The following is a 12,026-nucleotide window of genomic DNA, read 5'->3' as shown; positions in this document are numbered from 1 at the left end:
AGAGCGGGGTACGTGTATCCAGTGGGGTGCGCGGGGAGTCCCACACGTGAATTGGCAGTGTGGGTCCTCCTAGGTGTGCCCTCTACCCCTCCATGGCCCCTGCAGGCAACCCACACCACAGGGGACTACCCTGCACCCCTAGTCATGTCCCGCAGGCAGCCCATCCACCATGGGCATGCCCATCAGCCAGCACACATGTCACCTTCCACTAGTGATCACCAACTCATGTCCCACAGCACCCCACCCCCCAGCAGTGAGGGGCACCTGCCAGCAGGCCCCAAATCATGTCCCCCAGCACCCCCACCCCCCAGCAGTGAGGGGCACCTGCCAGCAGGCCCTGACTCATGTCCCCCAGCACCCCCACGCCCCAGCAGTGAGGGGCACCTGCCAGCAGGCTCCGACTCATGTCCCCCAGCACCCCCACCCACCCAGCAGTGAGCCTCATGCCCTGACTCATGTCCCACAGCACCCCCACCCCCAGCAGTGAGCCTCAGGCCCTGACTAATGTCTCCCAGCACCCCCACCCACCCAGCAGCGAGGGGCACCTGCCAGCAGGCCCTGACTCATGTCCCAACAAACAACATGTCCTAACAAAACAGACCCATGTCCCTAAAGCCAACCCTAATCCCCTTTGCCCCCCAATCCAAGCATGCAACCATCCACAGAACCCACTCCCAAATTACCCATGCCACGATAGTCTAAATGAACCACCATGCCCATGCAGGAATGCACAACGTAGCCACACAGTGGTAACACGTGACTGAGGAAATGTTCAATGAGACATACACAAAACCAATTACAGAACACAACATAAAGAACTGACTTGGAGGAATAGTAAAATGAAAATCAATTTACAATGACCGATGTAGAAACAAATATTGTAAATCCAATGAAATTAAAAAAAATCATGTAGAATAAAAAAGTGGTCCATTGCCAATGTCCATAATAAAAACATAATCCAAATTTTAAAAAAAACATTGATCCATGGGAATATAGAAAAAGAAAGTGTGTACAAGTCTGCAACTATATACAATGTAAGTCCAAATGGTCCATGATCCACAAACAATAGGAAACCTACAAAAAAGTCCTATGAAGAAAAAACTATATGCACACGAAGTGGAGCAATGTCCATTAACTCCAAATTAAAAGAAAAACAAAGGAAACCTAACACTATCTAACTATATACAATGGTGGCGGGCAAGTCCTGCGGCTCACTCTGTGATGTCCCGGTCTCGCAGGGATGCACTCATGGCCTGTTCCAACTCCCTGCGAGTTGCCTCAAGGCACTCTGCCCGCCTCAACGCCCGACGCATGGAGAACTCTGCCTTGACCATGGTGAGACGCGCCTCTTCCGCCCACCGCCGCTCTGCATCTATGCTCTGGTCCAACCGCAGCCACACGGAAGACACTCCCATTCCAGGGTTCTCCTGCCCTCTGGCCGATGCCTGCCCCTCTGATGTCAATGGCCCCGAGCCATCATTGCTCCCACCTAGAGCCTGCTGCTGTTGCTGCTGTCCATGTGCCCTGTCCAATGCCTGCACATCCTCCATCTGCTGGTCTCCAGTTGTTGGGGTGTCCACCCCTGCTGGACCGCCAACTCCCAACTGTGGCAGGGATGGCATCTCCACCAAGCCGGCTGTGTTGGTCAGGCCAGGTCCACAGGGGGCCCTGGTGGAATCTGGGCCGGAAGACGGCAGGGAGAACGACTGGCGCATAGTCTCTACAGAGGAGGAGAGTTCCGCCAGATTGCGCGACACATGTAGGAACCCACCGACCAGGGCCCCTCCCAACAGTGCCATGTCGCGACGCTGCTCTTCGTGACAGCGTGTGTGCTCCGCCCCGGAAGCACGCCCGTCATCACAAATGTCACGCGTGCCCTACGCGACACCAACCAGGATGGAGCCCATACGATCGTGGGACCCCTCATCCGCAGGTAGTGGAGAGGCAGATGACGTGGCACTCCCCCCTACCTGCGGACGGGCCTGGGACGGGGCATCCCTGCTGGTGCATGCTGATGCAGTCACAGGGTCAAGGACAGCGACATGCACAGGCCACCCCGCGGTGACCTGTGCTACCTCCTGACCCTGGCCCTGGACTGCACCACTTGCACCAGCGGTACTACCCCCACCAGGCCCCATGTGCGGCTCAGTAGCGGGCTCCTCCTCCTCTGTGGAGACCACCAACCTGGATGTCTCCACATAATCTTCCGCCATTGTAAGCCCCTGTGGGGGCTCACTCGGCCCTTCCGCTACAGCCGTAGCGGCAGACGCGGCACCAGCCCCCTCGCTCCTGGATGATGGCAATTCCTGGGAGGCTGGCTGGGCCTTGCGTCGCCACCCGGTGGAGACATCCCCGCCGCTTGGCTCCACTGCGCCGTCTCCGCCCTCTTCTTCACTTGACGCTGCATAGAGGGAGACATAGAACACAAGCACCAGGGTACAGTACAATATTCCCCTAGACAGAAAGCAATAACACATGAGTGGCACTGTCAAATGTCACTTCCATCCTCTCCCTCCACAACACATGGGTGAATGCATGCAACACACATGCAGAAACAGTCCCGGCGCCTGCAATCAACATCAGCATCCATGTACAACGGCCTCTGTTAACCAAAATGTTGCCTTCAAACTCACATGCATCATGGCTCACACTGATCCCATGCACACACATCACCGGAGGTTCATGCATCATGGCTTGTACACCAAAGACACAGTGGATAGACACAGTGGATACAACGGTGACAGCACTGCATGAGTGAATCTACACATCATCACGGGCATGTGTCATGCATCCATGGTGTTTCAAAGTCACACACACACTTCTCAGACACACACATGTGCACCATACATGTACATGACAGCAGCACCCATCCCTCACACCCCCTCCATGTCCAAGAACAGAGACTGGCATGCTTTCAGGTGTGCATTCCGCATACAGCTCCCAATGTTGCATTGGAACAAATGTACCATCCATGTGGTTCACACATTACTGGTCTCACATGCATGACCATGATGTACCTGCACACACACATCCATACATAGCCTATGTCACACATACAGGCAAGTATCAGACTACCAGCACACTGCAACATGCCCTGTCTCACACAGCAATGCTTGGCCACTTACCGCTCAACTCCAGACGGGTCTGCCTCTGAAGGATCTAGCCATGGAGCGCTGGGGCTACGTGTTCCAGGACCCTCATCTGGATGTTGCTCATGCTGCCCCGGCCTCCCTCCGTGAGGCGCCGGGCCTTGTAGAGGGTCCTGGACCTAAATTCCTCCCAGCGCTTCTTGACTTGCTCGATGTCGCGGGTTGCCACCCCCTCCGTGTTGATGGCAACTACTGCATCCTCCCAGATCCTCGACCGTCCTTCCGTGTTGGCGCGTGATGTTCGAAGAGAGCATCATAATGCCCCAGGACATGCTCCACCAGGACACCAACTTCCTTCTCACTGAAGCTGGTGGCCCTCTGCCTCTCTGGCTGGGGGTCGCCAGTGGTCTCAGATGGTGTTTGCCCCGACATGGCGACCCCCGAGGCAGGCGTGGGTAGGCAACTGGGTCCTGGGGCTGGGCTGTGGAGCGATGGTATCCCAGTCGGGAGTCTTCTGTTCCAGCAGGGGTGGACACAGCAACTGGAACCCTGCAGATGGCTGACGTGCAGGCACCAAATAGCAGGGCACGTGGGCAGCAGACAGGCAGCAGCAGATGGCTGGTGGGAGCGTGCTCGGGGCTCTTGGGGGCAGGAAAATGGCCTTTTGGGCAGGAGCGTGGTCTTCCCTGTGTCTTCGCGTGGCAGCTTGATATGGAGTGATTTGGCACGTGAAAAAATTGCACGTCAGCGTGAAATCCGAGGAAATGCCCTTAGCGCGTAAGCGCGTAAGTGACGTTTCACGTGTGGGCTGGCTTAAAAGGTCTGAGTATCACGCTATTTCCTTGTACGTGCTTTTTGTGGAGAGCGAGCGGGTGTATCTTGTACTTCTTCTCTGTTCACACGCGATTACTTCACAACGTTTCCAGTTCGTACTCCCTGTTTTCTCAGATTGCGTTCTTTTCTTCTTTTGGTGGGGGTGTTGCCAATGCGCACACGCATGTCTTTTTCACGTTTTTTTTCAAGGCAGACGGTGAATCGCGCACGTATTTTCCAACTGTGGTTGCCCCCGTGTGTCACGTACCCCTTCAGAGGTAATTGTAGGCTGCGTGTAACACACATACGCTTCTTTTTGTGTTTCTGGGTGCCACAGCGTAGTGCGGGTTTATTTTTGCACGCACGTCGTCTACCAGGGGTTGCGTGCACGTGTGCTTTTGTTTTTGGGGTGCCTGTGCGTTGCGTGACCCATCATCTTCCCCCAGGGGTCACATACAGCCTTTCCAGAGCACAAGGGTACGAATTCCATCTAGTACCCTACCCCTTTCACACCAATTGCCCAGGACAATTGTTTACTGCAACTCCCATACGCACAACAACATCAGTGCCATGGTCGGGGGGCGACCAAGCAGTAAGGGAGGCAAAGGTGGCCGACCTCCAAAAGGTGGGCATGGTGGGCGCGGTAGGGGACGTGGCCAGGATTTGCAGGGTGCCCCTAGAGCTGTGTGTTTGGAGGACCATTCGGGGACACCCATGCCCCCTGCCCCAATGGTTGTGGGAAACGTAGCTGACACCATCCCAGCTCAGCCCTTGTTGGACCAGCCCATTTTGGCACCTGAACCGGCACAGGATGACTCCCAGACTGACTTCCAGGTCAACAAGTCTAAGTCACGTGTGGCGGTGAAAGTTGCTGTCACCAGGCCACGTGGATCTGGGGCAGCAATATCATCTGCTGCCCCAAGTAGCCAGGGTGGGGAGGCTGCAAGGGCAGCTGCAGCTCAATCCACCCCAGCTCAGAGTCTCCCACCTGGGACAGTGTCGGCCCAGGTCCACCAATGCCTGCACCAAGACCTATGTCATTGTGCCTTTACAGGCTTCTGTTACCCAGTCCACCTGCGCTTCTGCCCCTACTGACCAGAGCAGCATAAGCCACTCAGGATCCGCACCACCTTTGAAGAAGAAGAAGAGGGGTGCTCTGGCACTACAGGCTGAGACCCCAGACACGGCTACACACTGCGGCACGTCAAGGAAGCCTAGCTTTAATGACGCCAAACTTGATGCACTTGTGGCCTATGTGTCGGCACATAGCCGCAAAATGTTGGTGACTGCAGGGTGTAAGACCACACCTGGTCAACGTAGGGCACACTGGCAGACCATTTCGGACCACATTTGTGCACTTGGGTTTGTGAGGCGGACAGCTGATGATTGTTACAAGCGGTGGAATGACCTGAAACGCAGAGCAAAGAACAAGCTGGCTTCCAATCATGCCTCTACTCTGGTGGCTGGCGGTGGGTCTCCACCAGAGGACAACCAACTCACTGAACATGAGTCTGTTGCTGGAACCTTTGTCACAGAGGAACAGATCCAAGGCGTGGGAGACCTACCAGATTACAAAGCATTGTCTGGTGAGTGCCCATGCATGTGTGTGTAATCCATGTGTATGTTGCATGGGTGACGTGTTCAGATTGAGAGCCAGGTGAGGGTGTGTAGTCCTGAGTGGTATGGGTCACCCATGTGCTTCCTCCAAAACATTCAGCCGCCTTGGATTTGGGTATGACAGTATCCCTTCTGACCACAGTAGCCAATTAGCGCAACATTACTGCAGTTGCCCTTGAACTATCATCTGGCAACAACATTATTCTGAGTTTTTCAGTGTTCATTCAGCCTGATTGTTTCAATTCTCCCATTTTTCCAACGCATTTTTCAGCCCTAATGCCACATAAGTGACATGCTTCTGTCATTGATTACACCCCACATTGGGCCACATTTATTACCTTGTTATGGGAATGATTAGACCATTCAGGCTGATTGAGTAAGGGCCTGCTCACAAACATTTTTGGGGCCAGTTTGAATGTGGAACATGATAGTCTTTTCGTGTCATGTTGAAGTGACCAACCATTGGTGTATCCATCTGCATGCCATCACTGTATCATTGTAAACTGGATGTGTTGCACTATTTTGCATTTTTCATCTCATCATCTCCATCTCACATGGATGGGTGACAGTACTCATTCACTGACATATGGCTGTACTTGTCAAATGTACCATGGCTATGCTATATGGCATCTATGTGCTGGCATGTGTCATGTATGTGTATTGGACATGCCACTCACAGGCTAATGTGTGATGCCAGTGCTACCCAGCATTCAGCAAATGTGTTGCTTTTCCATCTTGGTGTCCTCAGTGTCTGCTTTTTGCCTCCCCTTCTAACTCATTGTCAGTGCATGCATTCCAGGTTTATAGTCATGTGGGACATGTGTAATTCATGTACTGGATCTCTGTCTTGTCAGGCCTATGTGTGTGCTATGGTGCTCATGCCTGTTTCCATTTGTTGTCTTTCATGTTTTTGCAGGTGATGACGCACTTGATGCTGTTGGGGTGGAGGAGATGGTGCAGACCCAGGAGGAATCTCAGCCACGACCGGGCACCAGTGGAGGACGTGGTGTGGTGGTGGGTGAAAACCCAATCTTACTGCAGTCCATACTGCCCAGGGGTGTCTCTGGTTGCACCTCCCCAGACCTCTATGATTCAGGTGCTGAATCGGTTGATGAGACTTAAGTACTTTCGCAGGTGAGTGTTTCTGGCAGGGATTCTGTTCTGTCCAACCCACCTGCACCAGGGGTAGAACCCTCTATGGGGATGTCAGTGTCGGTAAGTCCGCCTTTGGCGGTTACGGATGCAGGGTCACACTCCACAACATCTGATCCTGTTCCTGGGCCAGCAGATCAGAGGGGGAATGCAGTCCTGCGGCCTCAGGCAGTGCCAGCACAGCAAGGTGCATATCGCCAAGCCCCAAACAGGTGTGGTGCCCGCCGTCGCGGTGGCCGTACGCCACCAGGCAATACTGTATGGGAAAACTCCATGTACAGTATAGCAGCACAACAGGGAGCATCGGTTGAAATGATGGCTCAGGCAATGGAGAGGGTGGCCACTTCCATTCTCCATCCTGAAGACATGTTGGCATCAGACAGGGACCGACCGGCGGCACTGGAGGAAGCCATTTCTGTAGAGTCACAGGGCCACATGGAAGCCCTGAGGTTAGAACTCCAGTTCCTCAGGCAGACTCTAAGTGAACTTGAGGCTTCCAGAAATTTAAGGTCAGAACAGCAGCTGGAGCAGCTCACACGTTCAGTCTCAGCTGAGCTGCAGGCAACTCGGGAGGAGATCCGGGCATCACGCAAGGCCATGCGTGCAGAAATGCAGGCAACCCGTGAGGTGCTGCATGGGGATCTCCGCACTATCATCCTCCAGAATCAGACCTTCAACACCCGCATGCTTGCTGCCATGGAGGACCATACCAGGGCTTTGTGTGGGCTGCCTCCCATAGCACCACCACCCCCTGATGCAGCAGCAGAGGGTGAAGAGAGCGACAGCAGCAGTTCTCCCACATTAGCGTAGCCGTGCAGGCCATGAGCCCATGGAGGTATTTATTTTTCGCAACATACAGGCAGGTGGGTGTTGGTGTGCACCCTGTCCTTGAACCTCCTGGGTGCCCACCTCCCCCCTGTCCCTCACATGGCCATTTTTGATTTATTTTATTTTTTTACAGTTTGTTGCCTTGTGTGGCTCCCGTGGGCATCCACTGTGTATTCCAGCTGGGCACATGCAGGCTTGTCCTTTGTTTGGGTTAGATGCTTGTGTTCCTTACACACACACCCCTCCTGCTTCCCCTTTCCATGGGCTTGCAAAGGGTGTGACCAAGTGACAGTGACTTACACAGTGACATTGGGGTCTCATGAGCTGTGCGGGCAGTCTGTAGTCAAAACTGTGTGTACATCCCTAGTGGGGATTGTTGTTGTATTGAACACTGCATGGTGTATTGATATGTGCTTTTGCATCCATGTCTTCCTTCTTATTCACAGGAACCTTCTTCATGTCTTCACAAGGCCGTCTCCTTTGCAGATGCAGTTCATGTTGTATGCAGTACACTGACACATTTGCCTGACAGCAACACTCTGCAGTTGGAAGGGGTCGATGTGCTGGCTTATTCAGGTTGTGAGACTTGCACTACTTTGATTTTGTACTGTCATATTTTGGCAATGTTTCATCCTGTGTTGCTGTATTGTGTTGCTGGTAAGTATTTGGTCACGTGTTCTGTTTGTTATTGATTACTGGGAGCATATTGTCTGTGGCCTATTTCCATTTGGGACAGTGCACTTTGTGACACTTTTGTCATGTGTTGTGCATTCCTTTGTTTGCTTTCACATTGCATGATATGCCATGGTGTGTTGGGTAGTGGAGATGGGGAGGGGTTGGGTGACATGGCGCTATTTTCATGTTGTATTTTGCAAGGGGGTAGTCATTCATGCAGCATAAATGTGTGTCTTTTTGTGACACAGCATTGGTTGTCTTTCGGTAGGTAGGGATGCACACAATGTGACACTTCCAGGTGACCAATCTCAGACTGGTATGGTTGTGACAGTTGACTGTCCCTTATGTCATCATCACTGATTGTCAGCTGGTATGTGCCAGGGCTGTGTGCACTCCACAGGGGTGTGATTTTAGGTGAAGTAATTAGCCACCAGCTGCGTACGGGCTGCCTCACCACGTGCCCTTTCCCCTCCGATGCGCAGCGGCCGTGAATGTGGTTGGGGATGTGGGGGCACCACCATGTCCACCAGCAGGCCCCGGCGGGTTGCAACGTTGTGCAGCACACATGCTGCCACTATGATCCTGCACACTACTGTGGGCGCGTATAGCAGCTGCCCACCAGGGCGGTCAAGGGAGCGAAAGCGTGACTTGCCCCGGGTTGCAATATGGGCTGTGTTGTATCTTACCTCGGGTGGTGTGGTGGGGTTCCGAATTGGCGTCATCATGTGGGTGCTCAGAGGGTAGGCACTGTCCCCTGGGGAGGTGATGATGGGTATCATTAGTGAGGTTGTGACATTACTCAGTATCTGATATGCATGCATGTGCAGAGGCATTTATACTCACCAAGCAGCCATCTATCGCCATGCCGCCCAGCTTCTAGGTCCCGGTTTAGGGGTGACATTCTGTAAATGAAACTGTCATGGGTAGACCCTGGATAGTTGGCATATACTGAGGTGATGATTCCCTTGGCATCACATACTACCTGCACGTTGATGGAATGCCAGTGCTTGCGGTTTCTATAGATGTGCTCAGTTGCCCTGGGAGGACGTAGAGCCACATGGGTGCAATCAATGGTACCTAGCACTTTGGGGAAGTGTGCCACCCCATAAAAATCCTGGACGGCAGCCTGCCTTTCTGCAGGTGTTCTGGGCAGGTATATGTGCCTGCGGGCTGAAGAGCGTGCAGTCATGATGGCCAACACCTGGTGTAGGCAGCGTGACTGCGTGGTCTGTGACCCCCCCCCCACTATAGCACTTTTCCACTGAAATGAACCAGTGGCCAAGAAGTGCCGTACATTGAGCACCTTTTGCAAGGGGCGCAGTGCTTGGGAGCACAGGGTGGGTGATGTGAGGTCATCCTCCCACTCACTCACCAGGTTGAGTATTATGTGAGGTGGAAACCTGTACCTCCCATACACCTGGTCATCAGGCATCCCAAAAAGGTTGGTCCTGGTTGTATAAATTCTGGGCCTGACTATCCTCCTCCTCCTGTGGTGTCCCACGACCACTGCTGCAAGGAACGGTATATTCATCGTAGCGTCTGAGCTTGTTTGCAGTTTGCGTGCACTTTTAGGCTGCGCAGGGCCGCGTACGCCTGCTTCCTGCTGGCATACGTGTTTCCGGATTAGCGCGTCTTTTTTGGCGCATGCGTTTCCCCTGTTCGATTCCATGAATACATGTTGTAGGCGCGCGTGTGGGCGTTCCGCGCATTTAACTCCTGTACTTCCCCCGTAATGCCCACATTCTCACGCGTTGTTCCCCATTCCGCATGTTACGCCCCGTGTTCCGCCCACTTTTGTTGTGTGCGCTGCGCTATGTGCGCTTTCGCTGTGTGCGTAGCGCACGTCGTTTGATGTCCACGCAGGATTTTAGCGCACATCCCAGGATTTACACACGCATGGACTTCCATGATTCGATGTGCATGGCTTTCGCACGCTTGCGGTGCGATGTTTGCACTTGTACTGCGATTCGCACGCTTTTGCACGCTTGCACAGATATTTTCGGCGCCCATTAATTCCATGAATCGGCCTATTAATTGGCAAAGTGAATGCCATTGTCAGACCACAGGACCTCACAGATACTCCATCTTGGGAATACTTCCTAGACCAGGAATTTGGCTGCACTAAGGGCATCGACATGTGAACAGGGCCAAGCCTCTATCCACCTTGAGAATGGGCAGACAACTGCTATCATGTAGCAGTATCCTTCGCACACTTGTATCATGTCTATGTAATCTACATGAATATGCAGGAAAGGAGCCTTCGGGTCTTGTTATGACTCCTCTCACAACTCTCAGGATGTGTACAACTGTGAACTGCTTGCAGGTCAAGCAGTTAATACTGAAATTTGTAAGTGTTCGTTCAGATTTGGGCAAAACCACGATTCTCCAATGCGTGCAGCAATTACCTCTTTCCTTGTGTGTGTTGGATAATGCATTTGTGCCAGTGATGTTTTCAACAAAGCTAGTGGCATGACCACCTTCCCTGTACTGTTTTTCCACCATAGGGTGTCTGTTGGGGACATGGAACATCCTTGTCTTACCCATAGCTCTCTCTACTCATGTGGTGCCACTTCCTGCAATTCCATAATCTGTTTCTCGGGTATTTTGTTGTAGCCTTCCCTCATTACAATGTTCCTTCACTCCTCCTGGGGCGTTGGGTCTCTCATTCAGTTTCCACAGTTCCCCAAAGTATGCTGCACATTTTGCCTCATAGTCCGCTGCCTCATTTCCTTTTGAGATCACGTCTTCCCCTTTTGTGTGGGACTGGCATTTCACTAGGGCTATCTCTTATGGCTATGCAATCACGTCAATCAGTTTGCCTAACAAGAGTGCATGCTGTACTGGGGTCCCATCTGAGCATCTGAACCCCCTCCTCAGCCATCGCGCCAGATCTGAATGTACTGCTGATGTGACATAGGCACTGTCAGAATAGATTATTACACTTTTCTCAACGCTATGCTCTAGTACCAATATGAGAGCCACTAGTTCTGCTGGATGTGCTGAATAATGGGATGGTAACCGTGTACTCGCAACCACCTCACTTGTCCAGTCCTCCTTCAGCCTCACTACAGAAGTCCCAGTCCTTCTGACCACATCTGTCTGATCAATAGTCGATGAACCACCTATGACACGCCCCCCACACAGCCCCCTCCAGTCTGGACACCACCCACCAGCCCAGGTCACATGTGACACCCCCCCCCAGAAAGCCCCCCATGTCTGGATACCACTCACCAGCCCCCTCCAGACTGGACACCACCCACCAGCCCCCTCACTTGTGACACCCTCCCAGGCAGCCCCATCCAGTCTGGACACCACACACCATCCCCCCTCACCTGTGACCCCCCCAGGCAGCCCCCTTCAGACTGGACACCACCCACTTGCCCCCCTCACCTGTGACACCCTCCCAGGCAGCCCCCTCCAGTCTGGATACCACCCACCGGCTCCCCTCACCTGTGATCCCCTCAGACAGCACCCTTCCGACTGGACACCACCCACCAGCCCCCTCACATTTGACACCCCCCAGGCAGCCCCCTCCAGTCTGGACAACACCCACCAGCCCCTTCCAGACTGGACACTACCTACCAGTCCCCCTCACCAGTGACCCCCCAGGCAGCCCCCTCCAGTCTGGACACCACCCACCATCCCCCTCACCTGTGACACCCCTAAGGCAGCCCCCTCCAGTCTGGACACCACCCACCAGCCCCCTCCAGACTGGACACCACCCACCATCCCCCTCACCTGTGACCCTCCCAGGCATCCACATCCGCTCTGAACACCACCCACCAGCCCCCTCACCTGTGACACCCCCCAAGCAGCCCTTCCCATCTGGACACCACCAACCAGCCTCCTGCA

The sequence above is a fragment of the Ambystoma mexicanum genome, chromosome 7q, assembly GCF_040938575.1.
Source record: "Ambystoma mexicanum isolate Mex_15411 chromosome 7q, UKY_AmexF1_1, whole genome shotgun sequence".
Classification (NCBI taxonomy): domain Eukaryota; kingdom Metazoa; phylum Chordata; class Amphibia; order Caudata; family Ambystomatidae; genus Ambystoma; species Ambystoma mexicanum.
Note: the sequence above shows the minus strand (reverse complement) of the source record.